The sequence below is a fragment of the Canis lupus genome, chromosome 22, assembly GCF_003254725.2.
Source record: "Canis lupus dingo isolate Sandy chromosome 22, ASM325472v2, whole genome shotgun sequence".
Taxonomy (NCBI): domain Eukaryota; kingdom Metazoa; phylum Chordata; class Mammalia; order Carnivora; family Canidae; genus Canis; species Canis lupus.
The window spans coordinates 34,955,554-34,981,465 of NC_064264.1; the positions used below are offsets into that span (position 1 = coordinate 34,955,554).

At 34.6% G+C, this 25,912-nt stretch overlaps 1 pseudogene; it reads left to right on the plus strand.

Moving 5' to 3' along the window:
* The first annotated feature begins 3,454 nt into the window (after window positions 1-3,454).
* Window positions 3,455-25,912, plus strand: part of LOC112655815 (proteasome subunit alpha type-1-like) — a 56,462-nt pseudogene continuing 34,004 nt past the window's right edge.

A 25,912-nucleotide genomic window follows, 5' to 3' on the forward strand; every position in this document is an offset into this window, starting at 1 on the left:
TTTTTCACCTCAAAGTGTTGAATTTATTTCAGTATATTTTGAGCACTGTTTATAAATGAGTTCCTATTCAGATAAAAAGTTTCAATGCTTATTATTTACTGAATCTGGTAATAGCCCATTGACTCTGTTTGAAATAATTTATTTAATTCATTACATGTGCATTTTATTGCCAGTTATTGCTGAAATTTATCTCCTATGCAAGTTATATTACAACATATATTAATATCTTTTTAACTTGACAAGGAAAAATATGAAAATAATATATACTCAAGAGTTACAGGCACAAATATATATACTTAATCATTTGTAATAACCTAAAATGTATGTATAATAATGAAATCATCTTTTAAAATACATTCACATATTATTTAATTGATATATTTCTCTTGCTATAAGCTTGTGCAAAACTAAGATTAGAAAAACAAATTATACTTTAAAATAATGTCAGAGTTACCATTAGTTATATCTTTACAGGTTTTCATCTCAGTGTGAAAATAAATTACTGTGTTGTGGTAAGAAAACATAATATGCTGGTTATTCTACAAAGAAAATTACAAATTTGTTTGTTTTCTGACATCAAATAAGAAATATAACAAGAGCAAATGGGGAAAAAATGAACAGGAAGGTTATATCCAAGTCATGGCTGTCAGAAATTCCAATTTTACTTCCTAATCTACCCATTGTTGTGTGAAGACAGCTAATGTTCAATCCTAATCATAATAGTGACAGCCATCCAGACTTGAAAGGTCTGTACACATAAAAGATAAAGGGTAAATCAATCTTCATACAATTTCAGTTCTAGGATAATCTTGGATGAGACAACAAATCATGCTCTTGTTTTGGCTTCATTTTGGTTTTTGTGTTGTTTTCTTTCTCAAGTTAGAAACTGTCTGTAGTTATCCAGTACTTTGGAATTTTATTAACATGAATAAAATGTTCATGTTTACATTGATTTGGAGCATGTCATAGATTTCCATTTGCATAATTATGCAATTAAAACCTCATTTATTTATTTGGTAATATATTTACAAATGGAATTTACAATATTTATTACTTTGTAAATCATAATGGTTGCATTTATTATTAAATGTGTTTCCAGGCACTGTTTTGAAATAATTGTAGCTAAAGTGTATTTCACTTCTTATTTCTACAGTGTCTATTATTTGTGAAATAATTCTTCAAATTAATTGAAACGCATGGAATTTTCAGCAACAAGCACCACTTTTAATCAGCAATTATAGTTATCTTTGAAATAATAGCGAATCTCATGAATTAGAAAATTACAAAAACGAAATGGGGAAATTTCCAGAAAAAAATAATTTATAAAGAAACATATGTATCACTTGGGAAAATATTTTAAAACTGTAACAAATACAGTTTGAATACAAATGTTCTAAGATAATGATGAAAGCTCATTTTCTCCCTTCATATTTACAAAGTAATGTCCATAGCTTGGGAAAACACTCTCATACAGCTTTTAATGGAAGTGTATAGATTGGCAGTAATATTTTATTTGTAATATCCATGATCTGTAGAAAAATGTACCTACAATTTAAGACTTTCTTAGTCTAACATAAATTCATACTTTTTCAAAATATGTGGAAAGATAAATGTACAAGGTGCTTACTGCAGCATTGTTTGTAGGAACCAACATCTAGAAAGTATTTATTGCAAAACAGTTGACACATTTATAATTTTTTAGTGAGAACCTATTTTGCATGAATAATACAGTAGTTAAACCATGCATAAATAAGTTCTGTGCCTGTGAAATGTTATTTGAGGGATATATATGAGCCAAAAGAAAAAAGAATCAAGTTTATTTTATTTTAAAAAAGAAAACATATGGTACTCTAGAGGTTATGATAATGGATATCTAATCTGGTAAAGCTTCTTGAAGAAATAATGAATAAGGTTTTATTGCATGAAATGACCCAAGACATAAGAACTTCAGATATAGTGAGTGCCTAAAGAAAACTATATACAGAATATACTAAGTATTTAAAGAAGACTAACGTGAAGCAAAAGTGTCTAGGAACAAAGGAGTAGCAACTAGTATAAATGTAGGGAAATGTTCAGAGCAGATAATTAACATAGATTATCTGCAGGATATAATAATTTATTGAATATGAGGAATAAAGACCGATGGCAGCAAATTATTTCAGATTTCTGTCTTGAATAACTTGAAAGGTTACTTACAACATAGAGAAAGAACAGTGGAAAAAGAGAAGGTTTTTTTGTTTAGTTGGTTTTTCAGATGTAATGAAGAAAAACTGTGAGCTCAGTTTAGTGTTGTGGATTTGAAAAGCCCAAGAGCCATAAAGGCAAATGTGTCTTGTAGACACTTGGATTTTTCTGAAATTTATTTATTTATTTTTTAAAGATTTTATTTATTTATTCATAGAGACAGAGAGAGAGAGAGAGGCAGAGACACAGGCAGAGGGAGAAGCAGGCATCATACAGAGAGCCTGACGTGGGACTAGATCCAGGGTCTCCAGGATCACGCCCTAGGCTGCAGGCGGTGCTAAACTGCTGCGCCACTGGGGCTGCCCCGATTTTTCTGAAATTTAAAAGAAATTGTCACATATATAATATATATATGGGAATTGTCAATATAATTTAAAACACTAGAATAGTTGAAATCAGCCAGGAGATATGATAAGAACACCTGAGATACAAACCAAAGCTAACCTATTAAATTTTCCCTTATTTAAGGATTTGGTAGAGGAGGATGAGAGTGAAGAATGAGGAGGAGCAGCCAATGAATAAGGGAATAATGTTTTTAGAAAGCCAGGGATAAGATTATTTCAAGGACAAGTGTGCTTAGCTGTGTCAAAATTTTCCTACAAAAAATCAGAATCAAAAAATAGGGGGATCCCTGGGTGGCTCAGCAGTTTAGCGCCTGCATTTGGCCCAGGGTGCGATCCTGGAGTCGCAGGATCGAGTCCCACGTCGGGCTCCCGGCATGGAGCCTGCTTCTCCCTCCTCCTGTATCTTTACCTCTCTCTCTCTCTCTCTCTGTCTATCATAAATAAATAAATAAATAAATAAATAAATAAATAAATAAATAAATCTTTTAAAAAAATAGAATCTAGAATCAGTTCTAGATTCATATAAATATATATGTGATATGCTCAGAAGTCAAATGATAAATGTTTTTAATGAGGTGTAAGTGGTAGATATAGAAATTCAGGTAGCAAGAGAAGCAATTCTTGATATATTGTGAAAGGAAAGGAAAAAAGAACAATAAATAAGGTATTTGGAAACTGCACTAGAAGGTAAGTAGGGTTTTTGTACATATGTCTACTGAAAGAAGCTGGATAGGAAAAATCAAGTAGAGTGAATGCCTGGAAATACATAACAAAGAAACAATATATATAAGATTGTGAGTGAAATAGGTGAGAATACATAGAAAGTGAAATGCCTCTCCAGTATAAAAGAAGTGAAAAAGGACATGATGGATCTGGATGGCTGGCCATTTGGCAGGTAAAACAGGAGAGTCTGTCAATTTAGACTTCTATTTTTATTTGATTGTATAATAGGGGGCAGTTTCTTCTGTTGAGAATTAGAAAGGAAGTAGGGTTGCCAAGTTTTTTAGAGGCTGGAATTGATTTAAAAAACTATTGTAGAAAGATGAGTGAATAGAAAAGTGTTGCAGTGATTCAGGGCATTGTTCAGTGACCATTAAGGATCAGTTGCTTTGAATTTATAATGGAACCAATTCACATAAACAGTATACTAAATCCTGGATTAGGTTAGGGAAGCCAAATCATTTTAGGGAAGTTTTTAGTCTGCAAAGATATGTTCTAAATGTAGAAAAATACAGGAAGTGTTAGGATGTTTGTAATAAGTGATAAAATCGCAAATATTTGGAATCCAAGTAAGCTAAGAAGGAAAAAAAGAAAGAAAGAAAAGTGCAGGAGTGTGATGTAAGAGCACATAAAGAGTGATATTTCTCTCTTTTCTGTGTAAAATAACTGTGAAAAGCAAAGCTCTCTGCATAATGGCACACATAGTCTAGGAAAGCAAGGATTGTCTGGTTAGTGTTACATATGCAAAATTCTAAGAAACTTCTTGGTAGGTGTGTTGGATACGTGTGTTTCAAATAATCCAGTAGTGACCTGCAGTTAAGGGTTAATTGTGAAAGCTGACCTATTAAATTTTCTAGATATTTATGTGTGCACTTTATTCACTATCATATGACAGCTTCTAGTAAACAGGAGAATTTTAAAGATTTTGTGAGCTAATACTGGATATCTCAATTGTGGGATAATGCTAGGTTTGTTTCTTTTTCTGGCCGCCCAAGTATAAAAGTAAAATTGTCTTTACGTAACATATTTGAGGATCAACAGAATTGGGAAATATGTGAGTGAGGAGGTGTCTCATTGACTAAAAATGCCATATGTATCTGGAATAGGCAGCCCTAATTATTTTTGTCTTATGTTTGGAGAGCTAAGTTCAATAAATTATGAAACTTCCACAGAAGGGGACTTAAAAATAATGAAATAAATAAATATATACTGACATGGAAAACATGAAATGCACTGCCATCAAATCATAGTTTTATATTGTTAACTGGGAAGGAACAGATGAATAACAGTACACATTACATAATATAATTTTAAGAAAAAAATAATAGTATAACAAAGGCAAAAAGCAAGAGGCAATAATATGGAGACACACACGGTCCAGTAAATAACCACCCTCTCCTCACCCAAGTTTAGAATTAGTTGAGAGTTATTTAGACATTTGGGAAATCAAAATATTACCTTTATCACTGATAAAATAAAAAGGAACTTTAACCATAAGTTTAACAGGGATGTCTGGGTGAAGAAACAGACAAAGAGGCTTAACAGCAAGAAAAAGTTTTTGATAAAGGCCACTATGCCAATTACAGAAAAATTTATAATTTGTTTATATTAGTAATTTCTTTCTGACACACTTTGCAATTAGGGAAGATGTGAAACAAGGTTCTAAAGTGAGAAAAAAATATTTGCAACATACCAGTAATAGAAATTTGATATTTAAAATGGGGTACCTGGATGGCTCAGTGGTTGAGGCTTTGCCTTTGGCTCAGGTCATGATTCCGGAATCCTGAGATTGAGTTCCACATCAGGGTCCCCACAGGGAGCCCGCTTCTCCCTCTGCCTCTCTCTCTCTCCCCCGAGCAAATAAATAAAATCTTTAAAAAAAGTTTACAAAAATACTTACATCCTACAAATCATTACAATGTAAAATAAATCTAATTAAACAATTTCCTTCTAGTAACTATAAATAGACAATTCTGTTTGCCATTGAATCTTAAAATGTCTTTAATTTTATTTTTAATTTAATTTTTAATATTTATCACTGGCTTGAAAAAATAAAGGGGACTTTTTTGTACATATATCAAAACTGATAACCAAAAAGGCTTGAAACGTGAGTTATTTATTCAAGATAAATGACAGAATCTCAGAAAGGACAGTGAAGTTTGTGATGTTTTAAGTTGTATTATTCCTGTACGCCTCTCTTAGCTTCACAGTATCCTGGTAAACCAACAAATACAGTAGCCATGAAAACTGGAAGCCTAGCAGCCACTAGGTGGCAAAATGAGTTTGAAAATCCCCCCAAAATAAAATCATGAATGAGAAAGGAGAGATCACTACCAACACCAAGGAAATACAAACGATTTTAAAAACATATTATGAACAGCTATACGCCAATAAATTAGGCAATCTAGAAGAAATGGACGCATTCCTGGAAAGCCACAAACTACCAAAACTGGAACAGGAAGAAATAGAAAACCTTAACAGGCCAATAACCAGGGAGGAAATTGAAGCAGTCATCAAAAACCTCCCAAGACACAAGAGTCCAGGGCCAGATGGCTTCCCAGGGGAATTTTATCAAACGTTTAAAGAAGAAACCATACCTATTCTCCTAAAGCTGTTTGGAAAGATAGAAAGAGATGGAGTACTTCCAAATTCGTTCTATGAGGCCAGCATCACCTTAATTCCAAAACCAGACAAAGACCCCACCAAAAAGGAGAATTACAGACCAATATCCCTGATGAACATGGATGCAAAAATTCTCAACAAGATACTAGCCAATAGGATCCAACAGTACATTAAGAAAATTATTCACCATGACCAAGTAGGATTTATCCCTGGGACACAAGGCTGGTTCAACACCCGTAAAACAATCAATGTGATTCATCATATCAGCAAGAGAAAAACCAAGAACCATATGATCCTCTCATTAGATACAGAGAAAGCATTTGACAAAATACAACATCCATTCCTGATCAAAACTCTTCAGAGTGTAGGGATAGAGGGAACATTCCTCGACATCTTAAAAGCCATCTATGAAAAGCCCACAGCAAATATCATTCTCAATGGGGAAGCACTGGGAGCCTTTCCCCTAAAATCAGGAACAAGACAGGGATGTCCACTCTCACCACTGCTATTCAACATAGTACTGGAAGTCCTAGCCTCAGCAATCAGACAACAAAAAGACATTAAAGGCATTCAAATTGGCAAAGAAGAAGTCAAACTCTCCCTCTTCGCCGATGACATGATACTGTACATAGAAAACCCAAAAGTCTCCACCCCAAGATTGCTAGAACTCATACAGCAATTCGGTAGCGTGGCAGGATACAAAATCAATGCCCAGAAGTCAGTGGCATTTCTATACACTAACAATGAGACTGAAGAAAGAGAAATTAAGGAGTCCATCCCATTTACAATTGCACCCAAAAGCATAAGATACCTAGGAATAAACCTAACAAAAGATGTAAAGGATCTATACCCTCAAAACTATAGAACACTTCTGAAAGAAATTGAGGAAGACACAAAGAGATGGAAAAATATTCCATGCTCATGGATTGGCAGAATTAATATTGTGAAAATGTCAATGTTACCCAGGGCAATATAGACGTTTAATGCAATCCCTATCAAAATACCATGGACTTTCTTCAGAGAGTTAGAACAAATTATTTTAAGATTTGTGTGGAATCAGAAAAGATCCCGAATAGTCAGGGGAATTTTAAAAAAGAAAACCATACCTGGGGGCATCACAATGCCAGATTTCAGGTTGTACTACAAAGCTGTGGTCATCAAGACAGTGTGGTACTGGCACAAAAACAGACACATAGATCAATGGAACAGAATAGAGAACCCAGAAGTGGACCCTCAACTTTATGGTCAACTAATATTCGATAAAGGAGGAAAGACTATCCATTGGAAGAAAGACAGTCTCTTCAATAAATGGTGCTGGGAAAATTGGACATCCACATGCAGAAGAATGAAACTAGACCACTCTCTTGCACCATACACAAAGATAAACTCAAAATGGATGAAAGATCTAAATGTGAGACAAGATTCCATCAAAATCCTAGAGAAGAACACAGGCAACACCCTTTTTGAACTCGGCCACAGTAACTTCTTGCAAGATACATCCATGAAGGCAAAAGAAACAAAAGCAAAAATGAACTATTGGGACTTCATCAAGATAAGAAGCTTTTGCACAGCAAAGGATACAGTCAACAAAACTAAAAGACAACCTACAGAATGGGAGAAGATATTTGCAAATGACGTATCAGATAAAGGGCTAGTTTCCAAGATCTATAAAGAACTTATTAAACTCAATACCAAAGAAACAAACAATCCAATCATGAAATGGGCAAAAGACATGAAGAGAAATCTCACAGAGGAAGACATAGACATGACCAACATGCATATGAGAAAATGCTCTGCATCACTTGCCATCAGGGAAATACAAATCAAAACCACAATGAGATACCACCTCACACCGGTGAGAATGGGGCAAATTAACAAGGCAGGAAACAACAAATGTTGGAGGGGATGTGGAGAAAAGGGAACCCTCTTACACTGATGGTGGGAATGTGAACTGGTGCAGTCACTCTGGAAAACTGTGTGGAGGTTCCTCAAAGAGTTAAAAATAGACCTGCCCTACGACCCAGAAAATCCCCCCAAAATCTAATCTGGAGAATTGTCCTATTCAACCTTTCTGGCCACTGTTTGAAAATTTTGACTTACAAAACGATTTGTATTGGAACAAAGAGCTCACTCAGTGTGAACAGTCTTTGCTTTGCAGTATTTGTTGGAATCAGTTGGTAGAAATTAACATTGCACCAGTTTAAGGGAGGATAAAAATTGGGGAAAATGAGGCTAGCCAAAAAACTTAATACAGAAATCAGAGGAATGAGATTGCCTATAGGGTGCTTTGAAAAACTTGAACATACTGCCACAAATTCAAAAGGACATACATATGTGCACAGCTCTTTATATGCTCAATAAATATCAGAGAAAGCCTTTATCTCTCTTTTACAATGAATCACGAGTCTCTGCACAAATGGTGTGAAGACATTGACCAGGGTGTAAATTACCAGGATGTAAAAGACAGTCCCAAATATGCTGATTGTACATGGTGGTCAAGACCAAAAGACCTCTTGGGGTGCCTGCATGGCTCAGTCAGTTTGGCATCTGATTCTCAGTTTCAGCTCAGGTCATGATCTCATGGGTGGTGAGACTGAGCCCTGTGTCCTGCTCCACATTCAGTGGAGCACTCTCTGTCTCTCTCTCTAAAATAAATAAATTAAATATTTAAAAAATATTTTTATAAAAGACAGAAACTTCTTAATTCAAGGACCTAAGGAAATCTCTGTCTGATTTCCAGGTAATAATTAAGAATTGAAGCAGAAACTTTATTGACCACATAATACAAATAATACAAACTTGAGTGAATTAGTTTAGTTTAGAAGTCAGTGAACAAATAGAAGCAGTAACAAAACAACAACAAAGAGCAGTGGTGATGTACCCTGCATCTGATTACCAGACTCAGAACATTATATTATTTAAAGTGTCCAGTATAAAAACAAATAAAGCAAAAAATATCTAGACATGCAAAGAAAAAAAGAAAGAATGCCTCATATATAGAAAAAATTAACATAACTAAGCCTGACAGAGTTCACATGTTAGATTTATGAGACTTTAAACTAGCTTTATTAAGAAATATTCAAAGAACCAATGAAATCCATGTCTAAAGACCTATAAAATATGTAAGAATAAGGTGGCATAAAAAAGACAATATCATAAAGAGCTTAAAAAATATAAAAAGAACCAAATATAATTTTGGAATTAATGGAAATGAAAAATGTATTAGAAGTGCTCAGTAGCAGGTTTATGTTAACAGAAGACATAATTAACAATCCTGAAGATAGGTCAATTAGAATTACCCAATCAGAGGACGAGAAAGAAAAGGAAGGAATAAACATTAATAGAGCCCCTGAGATTTGTAGAATACCATCAACCATACAAAAATGTGCACAGTGTGATTCCCTGAAAGTAAGGGGAGAGATAAAGGAGCAGATATAAGAAGAAATAATGTTTTAAAACTTCCCAAATTTGAAGAACATTAATTTAAATAACCAAGGAGCTCAGCAAACAAGGTATGATACATTAAAGAAAAACACCAATATCACTCATGATCAAACTCTTGAAAATCAAAGATGAAAATTCTTGAAAGCAACAACAGAGAAATCATTCATTATAAATAAGGGTTAATAAATGAGATTAACTCATTTCTTTTAAGAAACCAGAGAGATCAAAATATTCAAAGTGCTGAGAGAAAGACTCTCAACCAATATCCAGTCTTTATAAGTATCAGAACTAGGTCAAGTAGATATCTTCCTATAAAAGAAAGTATTTGAACTTGACTTCATAGCATAAAAATTAACTAAAATTGTATCATATGCTTACTGTAAAATTAAAACTATAAAACTCTCTGAAGAAAACATGGGAGTAAATCTTTTGACCTTGGATTAGGCAGTTGATATAACAATTAAAGAGTAATCATAAATAAAATAAATTTGATATCCAAATTAACAATGCTTTTGTTTCAAAGGACAATTAAAAATAATCTATGTAATGGGAAAATACATGTCATTTATCAAGTATACAATACAGATATATTACCAGGTATGTTATTATATCTGACATATCAGATGTAATATTTATGATATCAAATATATTTATCTGATTCATATCATACATCTGATGAAGAACTGGTATTCAGTATAAAGAATTCTCACAACTCAAAAGACAAAAAAAATACAGTTTTAAAAAAGGTCAAGGATTTGGATAGGTATTTTTCCAAAGAAATGCATAGATGCCCAAAAAGTACTGGAAGAAATGCTTGGCATCATTAGTTATTAGGAAAACACAAATTAAAACCCATATAACATGTCACTCTCACTAAGATAGTGAAAATAAAATGTAAAAAGAGTAAGTTTTGTCAAAGAGAAATTGGAAACTTCACACATTGGTAGTGGGATTTTAAAATGGTATAGCCACTTTGAGAAACATTTGGCAATTTCTTAACAGTGTTGAATATAAATCTATGATATGATCCAGTATTCCCTGCCAGGTATATAACTAAGATAATTAAATACTCATGTCCAAACAAAAACCTAGACACTAAGTACATAAGCAGCAGCATTTATAATATGAACAGAGTAGACAGAGTCCAAATACCCATCAACAGATGGGGGGCTAATCAAATTGTGCATATCAATAAGTGGACTATTCAGTAATTGAAAGGAAATAAGTACTAATCAATGCCACTACATGGAAAATTTTGAAAGCATTTTAAGGAAAAGATATCAGTCAAAAAATCGCATACTGAATGGAATTTATATAAAATGTAATAGAAATTATAGGAAATACCAAGAATAAGGAAATCTATAATGGCAGAAAGTAGATTAGTGGTTGTCAGTGACCAAAGGCAGGGGGCAATGAGGCGTGACAAAAAAAGGTACAGAATTTCCTTGTGTGGTTATAAAAATATTCTGAAATCAGAGAGCAGTAATGGTTATGGTTGTGCAAGTATATCAAAAAACTAAAAACAACTGAATCAAAAACTTTAAAGTTGGATAAATATATATATCCCAATACATCTTCTATTTAAGTAAGAAAACTTTAAGAATGTTCTAACGTATTATCTTAAATAGAAATATATCAAAATATCTTTTTTTTTAATTTTTATTTATTTATGATAGAGAGAGAGAGAGGCAGAGACATAGGCAGAGGGAGAAGCAGGCTCCATGCACCGGGAGCCCGACGTGGGATTCGATCCCGGGTCTCCAGGATCGCGCCCTGGGCCAAAGGCAGGCGCTAAACTGCTGCGCCACCCAGGGATCCCCAAAATATCTTTTTTATAGAAAAAATAGTTTCACTTTAAATCACTTGCCAGTGCTTAAAATTGCACATGCTCTTACCTAACCATGTATTTGCATATATATTTATACTTTACAGATTTGTATTCCATGAATAAGGGTCACTTTCCTTTGTATACTTATTTTGAGAAAGTTTTGTTTCCTCCCTCCCAGAAATTGCTGTTTATTGTAAAATTGTATCAGTTATATACATGACTAGCATAGACAGCTGCACTCCTACATCTTTAAAATTCCTATTACATGACTTATCACATTATCCACTTAAAAGAAGTATAAAATGTTGAATTAAAATGAAGTTGAGTTTGAGAACTTTGGAAAATGTCAAGTTGTTTTGAAGTAATATGTTTTGCACTAATGTTATTCTATTCACTATACTGCCACAGAGCTAAGTAAAGTCACTGATGCTTAGCAAGGTAAAAATAAAATAAGAATAACTTCACCTCTTAGTTATGTAAACTCTGTAAAGTCTGAAAGGAAACAGGATCTTGCATGAAACAAAGATTAATATTCATGCAAATTGCAAACACTTGTCAAATAAAACTATTCCAGACTTATGTAAGAAGAGATTTTATTCAAATTTGCAGTATGAAGAGTGCTTGGACTCTTCACAGGATCTATACACATCTCTAGATCAAACAGAGAGTGATTATTTTAATAGAATAAATCAGGACTGGCAGGAACATTGTGAGGTGTAGGGCAAGTAGACAGGCTGAGCAGGTGGAAAAAACAGAAGTTTTCTACAGGAAATGTATCTCTCTGTGGTCAATCAATTCTTAGAGTGAAGGTATAAAAAGGGCTGTTTTGCATCTTAGTGCTTCTTTAAACTTGGGACAATCCAGAATTTAGGGACTTGTGAAGTGAATAGAAACCTAAGTTTCATGGAGCCAAAATAGCCAGAGGAAGTTGATATTGTAGTTACTTGGTCAAAGCTATCTTCAAGAGTTATTTATGAAAGACAGAGAAAAATAACAGCAGATACCAACCTGTGAAGCAATCTCTAATTATGTTTACATAATTGCACAAAAAATGATCTATGTCTTCTTATAAATTCTGCAAAATATATAAGATTTTTCTGTGGCATATTTCTCTGTGGTGAATCTTTAAATTATTTGTTTTCTCAATGAAGTATATTGATACCTAATAATAGCGATTATTATACTTTCTAAGAGTATGAGTCTGCAGTCAGAAAGGTCTGGTATTCCAACTTCATTCTGTTCAGTACAACTACTAAGAACTTCAGGTGAGTTGGCTTAGAGTTTTATACCCTAATTATAGAATTTTAAAATGATTTAAAAACATCTTTCATAGAGTATTAAAATGCTTATTTCAAAAAACAATATAGTAGGCCTGAGAAGAGGGAGAAAGAGAGTAAGAGAGAAATTGTATCTTACCCTGCCTTATTTCAAACTTTATTAATGGGAAAATTGGTATTTATCAAAATAAATGTTACATTTACTTTGAATATGTTAGTCAAATAGAGGATTTTTACAGTGTGATACAAGTACGTCTTCAAACTATTAATGTTTTTTTCTTTTTTAAAAAATATTTATATTATTTAAGAATCTTGAAAAAAGTGTCCAAATATTTTGATAGATTTTCTGCAAAATATGAATAAGCTTGATATTGCTTTAAAATTGCAATTAATATTTTGATTTAAAATGTCTATATTTATTAATTGTAAGATGACAATAAATTATTCAGTTTGCATTTGTTTATTTAAGTTTTTAACTATTCAATGACTCATATTTTTTGTTATTTTTCATTTCCTAACTTTTGACATTTCATTAGTTGGAATCAATACTATCACAAATCCATTGACTTATCAAATGAAAATCTTAGTTTTTGCATTTACACATATCTCAAATATATTGCCCAACCTATATTCTTTGATAATGGGGTTAGGGACACATAAAAATTCTTAATGATATGTTCAAATTGGTAGGAACACAGGATCCCTGGGTGTCTCAGCGGTTTGGCACCTGCCTTTTGCCCAGGGCATGATCCTGGAGTCCTGGGATCGAGTCCCACATCAGGCTTCCTACATGGAACCTGCTTCTCCTCTGTCTGTATCTCTGCCTCTTTCTCTCATGAATAAATAAATTAAAAAAAAAAAAACTAAAAAAAAAATGGTAGGAACTAGTCATTTTCATTTCCAAGATAAATTGTCTCAGCTATAAAAGTTCGATAAATATTGAATAATATTTGTTTCCCACTGAATTTTTAAGTGTATGTCTCTCTTATGTAAATTTAAAGTTATTTCATTGACATGAGAGGTGAGTGAATTCATAAATTATTTATATCTAACCATCAGGTATGGGAAAATTGCTCTTTTCTTAATTTATACTTTATGACTTTTTCATCCAAGCTATAAGGAGAAGTTCTAATTAAAGAGATGGGTAACTAAGAAGTGGTTGTATGTAGGAAAAGAACATGATCAAATAAGAATTTTTAAAATATGTAATTATTTTTAGTGAGAAACTACTTCACTAGAAATTAGTGAAGGTGAAGATTAAAAAGACTGACCATGCCAAATGTTGGTGAGGATGTGGAGCAACTGGAACTCTCATACATTGCTAATGAGGATTTGAATGATGCATACACTTTAGAAAGCAAAGGCTAGTATTTCCTTGAGATTCTGTACTTTTTTAACAGGCTAACTTTAAAAGTGCAGATTTTTTAGATAGAGAAAAGCAAATTATACACAAATATTTTGCTACATTTATTTTTTTTTAAATTGTTATCAATCTATGCATAAATACTGGTATATAAGCACACACACACATGCACATAAAGAGTAGAGTAGGGGGAAAGGAAAGAGGGAGGTAAAGGGAGAGGCCTTGAAGTAGACAGCTATTTGAAGATGCTCTGGGGAAATTGATAATTTATTATTATTCTCTCATTTTTAAGTTATCCAAATTGAAGGTTGTAAACATACACACACACACACACACACATATATATATACACACAAGAAGACATATACATATGTGTATACATGTATATATGTATATAAAGCATTTTATATAATGTTTTTATATGTTACACACTTACATAAGTATAATAGATATGGGTATGCATGTGATAAAGACAGAGATTTCTTACTGCTTGTATTTTCCTATATATCCTTATAAACATATAAATGTATATTAATTAAAATACCTACTTGAGAACCAGGTATCCTAGGTTAAAATTCCAGCAGTGATGCATACTTTTAGAAAATTTCCCTATAGGCCTATTGCATTTCTTCACAGTCTGTGACTGAAGACAGAGGTTGTACTCTGAGACTTTTTTCACAGTTATTAGTATAATCCCAGAAAATAGAGAAAGTGTCTCTCTTCCAAAGGGCACACTTACTAGCTTAAAAGAGAGATATTGTCTCTTTCCAAAGCAAAAGACTGTCATACTTACTTCCCATAATTTCGTAATAGAAACCATGCATTATGTAGTCCTCTGTCTTGAGCCATACTTTCTCTCCTCACTGGACTTACTGACAAGAGGAATTGAAAAAAAATATGCTGAATTTCAAATGTTTACTGTGCTATAAGTAATAAAGTATTTTGTTTCTGACCTAGGAATCTAATGTCTTTGACCAGCATCCATAAAATTGTATTAGACTAACTCATTGTCTTACTAGTAGGGTAAAGGTTTAAAGCCTTCACAGTTCTTAACATATACTAGCTCATATCTTTGGACACTGCCTTAATTTCCTAGAGCTGTTGTAATAATATATCATAAAATGGATAACTTAAAACAACAAAAATGTATTCTGTAATTTTTCTTGAGGCTAGAAGTCTAAAACTAATTTGTCAGTAGGGCCATGCTCCATGCTCTCTCTCTAGGTAAAATGCTTCCTTGCCTCTTTCTAGCTTTTGGTGATGGCTGTCCATCCTTGGTGTTTCGTGGCTTGTGACTATCACTTTAATTTCTGCATCTGTCATCACATGGCATTCTCCCTGTGTAACTGTGCCTACATCCAAATTCCTCTCTTAAGTACACCAGTCATATTGGATTAAAAGCCACCCTACTCCAGTGTGACCTCATTTTAATGTAATTACCTCTATAATGACCCTCTTTCCAAATAAGTTCACATTTGGGCTACTGGGGTTTAGGTTTTTTAATTTTGAACATCATTCAGCCCATTATGAACATGTTATATAATGTCTCAGCATCTAAAGTACCTCATTGGTAAGGGGGGAATGATTATTATCAATATGATTAGATTAATTGAATTATATATAAGACTCTTTGATGAGTACCTGTTAGATGTTTAATTGTTATTATTACTATTATTCTCATCATATACACATATGCATACCTAACTATAACAGAAACATTATCAGTTCTTTCTGGGAGGACAGAGATAGTGAAGGCTATCAATAATTTAATATTTTATTAAATATTAAATAGCATTGTGATTAACAGTATATTCTTAATGTCATAACTTTGAATTGATATAATACATTTTTACTCAGTTATAGTAAAACTGCATCTATAAAATAAAACCCTAGTATTTAACAACCTAGAGAGAATTGGGATTTTGAATATTTAAGTATATTACACATACAGTTAGAAATTCTAGAGCTTTAGAAAATGTCAAGTTGTTATGCATTGATTAAAAATTATTGATGTAGCTCTTGACAAAACAAGTTTAGTAGCACTTGCTAAAACTCATGAAGTGTGTAATGAAATTAAGTAACAATTATGTAAATATAATCTCACTTCAGTGTTACTCAAGAACATTGTAAAATAGTATCTAGCATCTCTGAATTTCAGATAATATATGTTTTCAAACCTGGGTTCGGGTTTAGGTAAAAGTGTCCTGATTTATGAATCTATTTATTTCTTCTTTTAGCACACTTATTCTCATTTACCTTTGATCATCTGGGTCATATGTCAAGCCACTACTACATGACTTCATGTTTAGGTTAATGTGTAAAATACAAATAATATATTTACATAGTATATGCTATATTAATTACTAGTATCTCCATGAGTTTAATAAATGTTAAAGTCAAAAGCTCATAGTTTTGTTATACTATTTTATAGCCTGATTTTATTTTTTTAACATTTTTATTGATTCAACTCTTCAAGCACTGCAGTAGCTGCCTATGAATGTTACTCTTTCCTTAAGTATTTTGAATAGTATACCATGCCAAAAAATAAGAACTTAATGAGAAAATAATAATAGAAATAGCAGTAAAGTGTCAAAGAATCTACATTATCAAGCAAATGAATAAAACTCTTCTTTAAGGCAGCTTCTTATATCACACTTTGAAATTGACCTTATACCTATCAATTTCAATTATGGTCCTATTATTCATTTAAAAAGTCATTCTATTCTCAGCTCTGTGTGCCTCAATTTAATATTTATAAACAAACTTATATTTCATAACTCTACTGAAGGCATATACTTAAAACCAAATCTGCATGTGTCATTGGTTTAAAAAAAAAAAACTAGGACATTGAGAAAATAATTCTGTCTGGCATAATTGCCACAATGTTTGGATTATCATTATTTCCAGATTTCTATGTTAAAGTAAAGACAGTTGCCATTAAAGGGAAAATCTCAACATTTGGAATAAGAAATTCTGGAAGGTTTTGAAAAACTTGAAAAAAAAAATGGACCTCTAAACCTTTCTCATAATGCTTCCCATTCCAATTTCTATCCTTGAAAAACCTGAGGATCTTTCAAAAGAGAAAACTAAAACTCCCGTCATGTTTCAAGATTTTTTTTTCTAATCTTAGTCACTAAATATTTAACAAATACATTACTAGAGATAAAATGATTTAAAAAATTCATACTATTGAGAGATGTGTAGGTATAACTTTTTGATAGATTTTCAACCTACAAGAATGTAACATACTGTTGAACCATATTCAAAGTACATTCATTTTGTGAATTTGGGAAGCCAGCCTTTGTTCTCATTGTTTTATGGTGTGGTTTAACAAGACTGTGATCAAATATTGACTTCTGACATGAAGCATAAAAGTAATAGGAAATATGTTATGCATAGGGAAATTAATTCAAAGACAACAAGAAAAAAAACCACCACCTACTTACTCCAAATTTTACCTAACAAGGTCCATGCTCAAAGAAAATAAATTGATGAGAATGGCACCATAATCTTGAAAACAAAATTTACCAGTTGTTTTTGGTACATAAGGAATTACAGCCAAAATAAATGATATTGAAATAAGATCCATCATCTCAGTGAAGTTGGAGGGGGTCACTAGCATTAGTGCTATAGTAGTTATGGTAAGAAACAAAGTGTACAAAGTCATTAAATAGGCAGCAACGGTGATTCAGTAATCTTAGTGAGTGATCGAAAACATAGAGCTATTTGGCTACAGATAATTGATACATTTCCAAGAAATGAAAATTATAGGCAACCTATTAGTGTCTTACTTGAATTGTGTAACTAATACAAAATAAAATCAGAAAAAAACTTACAAATTCTTTCTCATATAACATATACCTTCCATTTGTTAAATTGATGCTGAGATATATCCAGTGATCAAGACTTAAATACTTGTGAGAAGTCACCAAGACCTCTGCCATTATCAAGAATTGGGGGGGGGGGGGGGCGGCGAGATGGCGGAAGAGTAGGGTCCCCAAGTCACCTCTCACCACCAACTTACCTAGATAACTTTCAAATCATCCTGAAAACCTACGAATTCGGCCTGAGATTTAGAGAACAGCTGGAAAACTACAGAGAGAAGAATTTGTGCTTCTAACAAGGTAGGAAGATGGGTAAAAATAAATAAGCATCCAGTGGGGGAGGGGCCCCGTGAGGAGCCGGGCTAAAGCCACCCGGCAAGAGCCTCCAGGACAGGAAAGCCCACTCCCAGAGACACAGGAAATTTACCAATCTTCCTGGACAGAAAGGCGCTCCCAGGGAACTCGGGCAGGATCCCAGGAAGGGCAGTGGAGCCCCAAGGTTTAGGGTCACTAACAGAGGAACTGCACCCCGGGGTGCAGCATGCAACACACTGTGTGTGGGCTGAGCTCCGTAAAGGGCTAGAGCGACAGGCAGGGCCCGGGAGAAGCTCAGGTGGCGTCTCCCCACGGAGGGGGCTGTGCGGCCCAGGAGCGCGATTCCAGTGGTGCAGGCCCCGAGCCGAGGGCCCCAAGGGACACAGCCCAGGAGCCGGCGCTCCCCCGCGCCCCCCCACCCCCCGAGATAGGTGGAGACCAGGATGACACAGGACAGCAAGGACACTCCTGCTCATTGTGCAGGAGCTCCTGCCCGAGCTGTGCAGGTCAGTGCCCCCACCCCTGGAGCATCAGGCCAGTGTGCACTGGAAGACTGCAGGAGTTACTGCGGGGCTGGACCCAGGGCTGGAGAGCTGGCTGCCAACCACTGTTGCTGTTCCTCCTGGTGTCACCCTGTGCCTGGGAGGGTCTGGGTGACCAGGAAACAGAAGCCCCACTGGATAAATGGCTCCCAGTAAGCAGGCACCTGGCGGGAGGCGGGGCAGCTCCCCCAGGTGCACACCTGAGAATCAGCACAGCAGGCCCCTCCCCCAAGACCAGCTAGAAGGACAGGGGAAGAGCAAGTTGTTGACTGAGCAATGCTGAAAAGCTCCAGAGGATACCCTGCCTTGTTTTGTTTGTTTGTTTTGTTTTTGTTCTTTAGGGTTTTTTCCTTTTTTTTTTAATCTCTTTTTTTTCCTTTTTCCAGCACAACTTGTTTTTAGCCACTCTGCACTGAGCAAATTGACTAGAAAGAACTCACCACAACAGAAGGAATCAGAAACAGTACTCTCTGCCACAGAGTTACAGAATTTGGATTACAATTCGATGTCAGAAAGACAATTCAGAAGCACAATTATAAAGCTACTGGTGGCTCTGGGGAAAGCATAAAGGATTCAAGAGACTTTATGATGGGAGAATTTAGATCTAATCAGGCAGAAATTAAAAATCAGTTAAATGAGATGCAATCCACATTGGAGGTCCTAACAACGAGGGTAAATGAGGTAGAAGAACGAGTGAGTGACATAGAAGACAAGTTGATGGCAAGGAAGGAAGCTGAGGAAAAAAGAGAAAAACAAAAGACAATGAGGAAAGGTTAAAGGAAATAAATGACAGCCTCAGAAGGAAAAATCTATGTTTAATTGCGGTTCCAGAGGGCACCGAAAGGGACAGAGGACCAGAAAGTGTATTTGAGCAAATCATAGCTGAGAACTTCTCTACTTGGGGAGGGAAACAGGCATTCAGATCCAGGAGATAGATCCCCCACTAAAATCAATAAAATCCATACAACACCTAGACATTTAATAGTGAAACTGCAAATTCCAAAGATAAAGAGAAAATCTTTAAAAGAGCAAGAGACAAGAGATCCCTAACTTATATGGGGAGAACTATTAGATTAACAGCAGGTCTCTCAACAGAGACCTAGCAGACCAGAAAGGGCTGGCAGGATATATTCAGGGTCCTAAATGAGAAGAACATGCAGCCAAGAATACTTTATCCAACAAGGCTCTCATTCAGAATAGAAGGAGAGATAAAGAACTTCCAGGATAGGCAGAAACTGAAAGAGGATGTGACCACCAAACTGGCTCTGCAAAAAATATTAAGGGGGACTCTGTAAAAGAAAGAGGAAGTCCAAGGAAACAACCACAGAACAGGGACTGAATAGGTATTATGATGACACAAAATTCATATCTTTCAATAGTAGCTCTGAACATGAATGGGCTTAAAGATCCCATTAAAAGGCACAGGGTTTCAGATTGGATAAAAAAGCATGACCCATCTATTTGCTGTCTACAAAAGACTCATTTTAGACCTAAGGACACTTACAGCCTGAAAATAAAAGGTTGTAGAACCATTTACCATTCAAATGGTCCTCAAAAGAAAGCAGGGGAAGCCATCCTCATATCAGGTAAAGTTTATCCCAAAGCCTGTAGTAAGAGATGAAGAGGGACACATATAATACTTAAAGGTATCCAACAAGAGGACCTAACAATCAGGAATATTTATGCCCTAATGTGGGAGCTGCCAAGTATATCAATCAATTAAAACCAAAGTTAAGACATACTTAGACAGTAATAAATTTATACTAGGAGACTTCAACACAGTGCTTTCTGCAAAGGACAGATCTTCTAAGCACAACATCTCCAAAGAAACAGCTTTAAATGATACACTGGACCAGATGGATTTCACAGATATTTACAGAACTTTATATCCAAATGCAACTGAATACACATTATTCTGCACATGGAACTTTCTCCAGAATAGACCACATACTGGGTCACATATCAGGTCTTACCTGATACCAAAAGATTGGGATTATCCCCTGGATATCTTCAGACCATAATGCTTTGAAACTAGAACTAAATTACAAGAAGAACTTTGGAAGGAATTCAAACATGTGGAGGTTAAAGACCATCCTGGTAAAAGATGAAAGGGTCAACCAGGAAATTAGACAAGAATTAAAAAGATTCATGGAAATTAATGAGAATGAAGATAGAACCATTCCAAATCTTTGGGATACAGCAAAAGCAGTCCTGAGAGGGAAATACACTGCAATACAACCATCCCTCAAAAAACTGGAAAAAACTCAAATACACAAGCAAACCTGGCACCTAAAGGAACTGGAGAAAGAACAGCAAATAAAACCTACACCCAGTAGAAGAAGAGAGTTAATAAAGATTCGAGCAGAGCTCAATGAAATAGAGACCAGAAGAACTGTAGAACAGATCAACACAACCAGGAGTTGGTTCTTTGAAAGAATTAATAAGATAGATAAACCATTAGCCAGCCTTATTAAAGACAGAGAAGACTCAAATTAATAAAATCACAAATGAAAAAAGAGAGATCACCACCAATACCAAAGAAATACAAATGATTCTAAAAACATATTATGAGCAGCTATACACCAATAAATTAGGCAATCTAGAAGAAATGGACACATTTCTGGAAAACCACAAACTACCAAAACTGGAACAGGAAGAAATAGAAAATCTAAACAGGTTGATAACCAAGGAGAAAAATGAAGCAGTCATCAAAAACCTCCCAAGACACAAAAGTCCAGGCCCAGATGACCTCCTAGGGGAATTCTATCAAACATTTAAAGAAACAAGACCTATTCTACTAAAGCTGTTCCAAAAGATAAAAAGAGATGGGATACTTCCAAACTCATTCTATGAGGCCAGCATCACCTCAATTCCAGAGCCAGACAAAGAATCCGCCAAAAAGGAGAATTATAGACCAATATTCCTGATGAACACAGATGCAAAAATTCTCAACAATATACTAGCCAATAGGCTCCAACAGTACATTAAGAAGATTATTCATCATTACCAAGTGGGATTTATCCCCGGGATGCAAGGCTGGTTCAACACTCATACAGAAATCAATGTGAAACATCATATCAAGAATAGAAAAAACAAGGACCATATGATCCTCTCAATAGATGCATTGAAAGCATTTGACAAAATACAGCATCCATTCCTGATCAAAACTCTTCAGAGTGTAGGGATAGAGGGAACATTCCTCAGCATCTTAAAAGCCATCTATGAAAAGCCCACAGCAAATATCATTCTCAATGGGGAAACATTGGGAGCCTTTCCCCTAAGATCAGGAACACGACAGGGATGTCCACTCTCACCACTGTTATTCAACGTAGTACTAGAAGTCCTAGCCTCAGCAAGCAGGCAACAAAAAGAAATAAAAGGCATTCAAATTTGCAAAGAAGAAGTCAACTCTCCCTCTTTGCAGATGACATGATACTATACATAGAAAACCCAAAATACTCCACCCCAAGATTGCTAGAACTCATACAGCAATTTGGCATGTGGCAGGATACAAAATCAATGCCCAGGAATCAGTGGAATTTCTGTACACTGACAATAAGACTGAAGAAAGAGAAATTAAGGAGTCAATCCCATTTACAATTGCACCCAAAAGCATAAGAAACCTTGGAATAAACCTAACCAAAGAGGTAAAGGATCTATAACTTAAAAACTACAGAGCACTTCTGAAAGAAATTCAGGAAGACACAAAGAGATGGAAAAATATTCTATGCTCATGGATTGGCAGAATTAATATTGTGAAAATGTCAATGTTACCCAGGGCAATTTACACATTCAATGCAATCCCTATCAAAATACCATGGGTTTTCTTCAGAGAGTTGGAACAAATCATCTTAAGATTTGTGTGGAATCAAAAAGACCCCGAATAGCCAGGGGAATATTGAAAAAGAAAACCAGAGCTTCTGGGCATCACAGCTGGATTTCAGGTTGTACTACCAAGCTGTGATCTCAAGACAGTGTAGTACTGGCACAAAAACAGATACATAGATCAATGGAACAGAATAGGGAACCCAGAAATGGGCCCTGAACTCTGTGGTCAACTAATATTTGACAAATCAGGAAAGACTATCCACTGGAAAAAGGACAGTCTCCTCAATAAATGGTGCTGGGAAAATTGGACAGCCACATGCAGAAGATTGAAACTAGACCATTCTCTTACACCATACACAAAGATAAACTCAAAATGGATGAAAGATCTAAATGTGAGACAAGAATCCATCAAAATCCTAGAGGAGAACAGAGGCAACACCCTTTTTGAACTTGGCCACAGCAACCTCTTGCAAGATACATCTATGAAGACAAGGGAAACAAAAGCAGAAATGATCTATTGGAACTTAAGATAAAAAGCTTCTGCACAGCAAAAGAAATAGTCAACAAAACTAAAAGACAACCTACAGAATGGGAGAAGATATTTGCAAATGACCTATCAGATAAAGGGCTAGTATCCAAGATCTATAAAGAACTTACAAATTCAACACCCAAGAAATAAGCAATCCAGTCATGAAATGGGCAGAAGACATGAACATAAATTTTATCAAAGAAGACATAGACATGGCCAAGAAGCCCATGAGTAAATGCTCCACATCACTTGCCATCAGGGATATACAAATCAAAACCACAATGAGATACCATCTCACACCAGTAGAATGGGGCAAATTAACAAGGCAGGAAACAACAAATGTTGGAGAAGATGTGGACAAAGGGGAACCTTCTTGCACTATTGGTGGGAATGTGAACTGGTGCAGCCACTCTGAAAACCTGTGTGGAGGTTCCTCAAACAGTTAAAAATAGAACATCCCTACGACCCAGCAATTGCACTGCTGGGGATTTACCTCAAAGATACAGATGCAGTGAAACGACATGACACCTGTGCCCCAATGTGTATAGCAGCAATGTCCACAATAGCCAAACTGTGGAGGAGCCTTGGTGTCCATTGAAAGATGAATGGATAAAGAAGATGTGGTCTGTATATACAATGGAATATTATTCAGCCATTAGAAATGACAAATACCCACATTTTCTTCAACGTGGATCTAACTGGGGGGTATTATGCTGAGTGAAGTAAGTCAATCAGATAAGGACAAACATTATATGGTCTTATATGGTCTCATTCATTTGGGGAATATAAAAAAGTAGTGAAAGGGAATAAAGGGGGAAGGAGAGAAAATGAGGAGTGGGAAATATCAGAGAGGGTGACAGAACATGAGAGACTCCTTACTCTGGGAAACAAGCAAGGGGTAGTGGAAAGCGAGATAGGCGGGGGTTTGGGGTGACTGGGTGACAGGCACTGAGGGGGGGCACTTGATGGGATGAGCACTGGATGATATGATATATGTTGTCAAATTGAACTCCAATAAAAAATGAAGTTAAAAAAATCAAGAATTGGTTAAAAGACAACTATGACCATGTAATGTTGCCTAGCTATGAGATAGTAATATTTTATTTTTCTTTTTAATACCATAGGATATCACCAAGTCTGCTAGGAGCAAAACAATAATCTGATGCAGATACAAAAATAAATGTAGACTTACTAAATGATATTGGTATTTTTATAATTGTTTTTGGTGTAAGTATAATAATAATTTTAAACAGTTTGCATGTTTACTTTGCAGATTAAGACCAAAAAACTATTAAAAAGTGTTATAAGGAAATTATATTAAATGTACACTATATTGAAATTTTCAACATTCTCCTTATTAGATATTTGAATTAAATTAGTGATCATTAAAATTAAAACACCTATGGGTGTTCTTTTCCCTGTAAAAAAAGTGTATATCTCAAAATACATAAATACCCTCTGAATCCTCCCCTAATATTATTCAAAGGCCATGCAGGTTTTGTCCTTGCTACTATGTGTAAATTAAATAAAAATGATGAAACTTCATGGACTAATGGAGAATTCAATTAAGCTAATATTTTGATATTTCAAATGTATTATTTTTCATTTAGACTAGAGGAGATACAGAACCACATGAGAAGTGAATTCTTATCAAATTTCACTGTGGTTTATATTAGAGATATCCTGGGAATGTTCTAAGATTATTTTTCAAGAATTTGATTTTATATTTGTTTCACACCTATTTAGGAATAAAATTAGGGCATCCTGGGTGGCTCAGCAGTTTAGCACCTGCCTTCAGCCGAGGAGATGATCCTGGAGACCCGGGATGGAGTCCCACATTGGACTCCTGCATGGAGCCTGCTTCTCCCTCTGCCTGTGTCTCTGCCTCTTTTCTCTGCCTCTCATGAATAAATAAATAAAATATTTTAAAAAACAACAATAAATTTAGTGCTTGCATTGGTTTGGAGTATTCAAAAGCAATACTGAATCCTTGAAGAAATCGCATTAACCAATGCCACCGTAAAAAATAAGTGAGATGTGTGTGGGTTGTTACTACTCTATCTCCTTTTAAATTACCAGTTTGGCAAGTGTGAAAAATGGATGGTTTTTAAGAGAATGACTTAAGATGATAGTAACTTAAGTGGAGGCTCTAATGTTGGCTGCTTTTGTTTTTTAATCCATACTAAATTTGACAATCTTTGGCATGAGGTAGGAAGTAAAAAATATGAATTACATTTTTTTAAAATAAGGATAAACTTTTACTATAACTGTTATTTTTCCAATATAAAATTGCCTTTTAAAAAATTTAGTTTGCATTGATATATAATATTATGGTAAAATGTTCTCTAATTTGCATATCTATAGCTTTTACATTTTTGTATTGTTTCTTTTTTTAATCATATGTATACATATATTTGAATATTTTGGAGTTTTTTTTTGTTAAGCTAGATTATTCATTTATATAGGCATTCAAAATATATTTACTGGTTACTACTGTAGTAACATGGACCTGACATATGGAAGTTGAATTCTTGTGCTAACAGAATAAAATAAAGAAAGGAAATAAATAATACTTCATGTAATGGTTAATGCTATGAAGAAAAACAGATCAGAATTGATAGTGAGGGATGTGTGCAGAAGGCCAGATATTTCTGATAGAAATCACTAATATCTTCTCTGAGGAGGTGAAATTTAAACAAAAACTTAATCTTTGAACATCTATAATGAAAGTATTTTATTCTAGAAGGCAGCAAGTATAAAAGCTCAGGGGTGGAAATAAGCTTGAAGTTTTTAAGGAAAAAATAGAAATTGTGTGGCTGTAGCTATAACGTGTAAGAGAGATACTTTGGAAGGGGTAGCTAAAGAAGATTCTAAGAATGACTTTGGGGATCTTTGTGAAGGTATTTCTGTATTTATATATATGTGTATGGTTTTGTAAGATGTTAATCTAATGTGGCATGAAGGCATTAGAGGATTTTGATCAAAAGCATGGTAAGTTCTCTACAACATAACATCACACAAGTTGTTTTAGA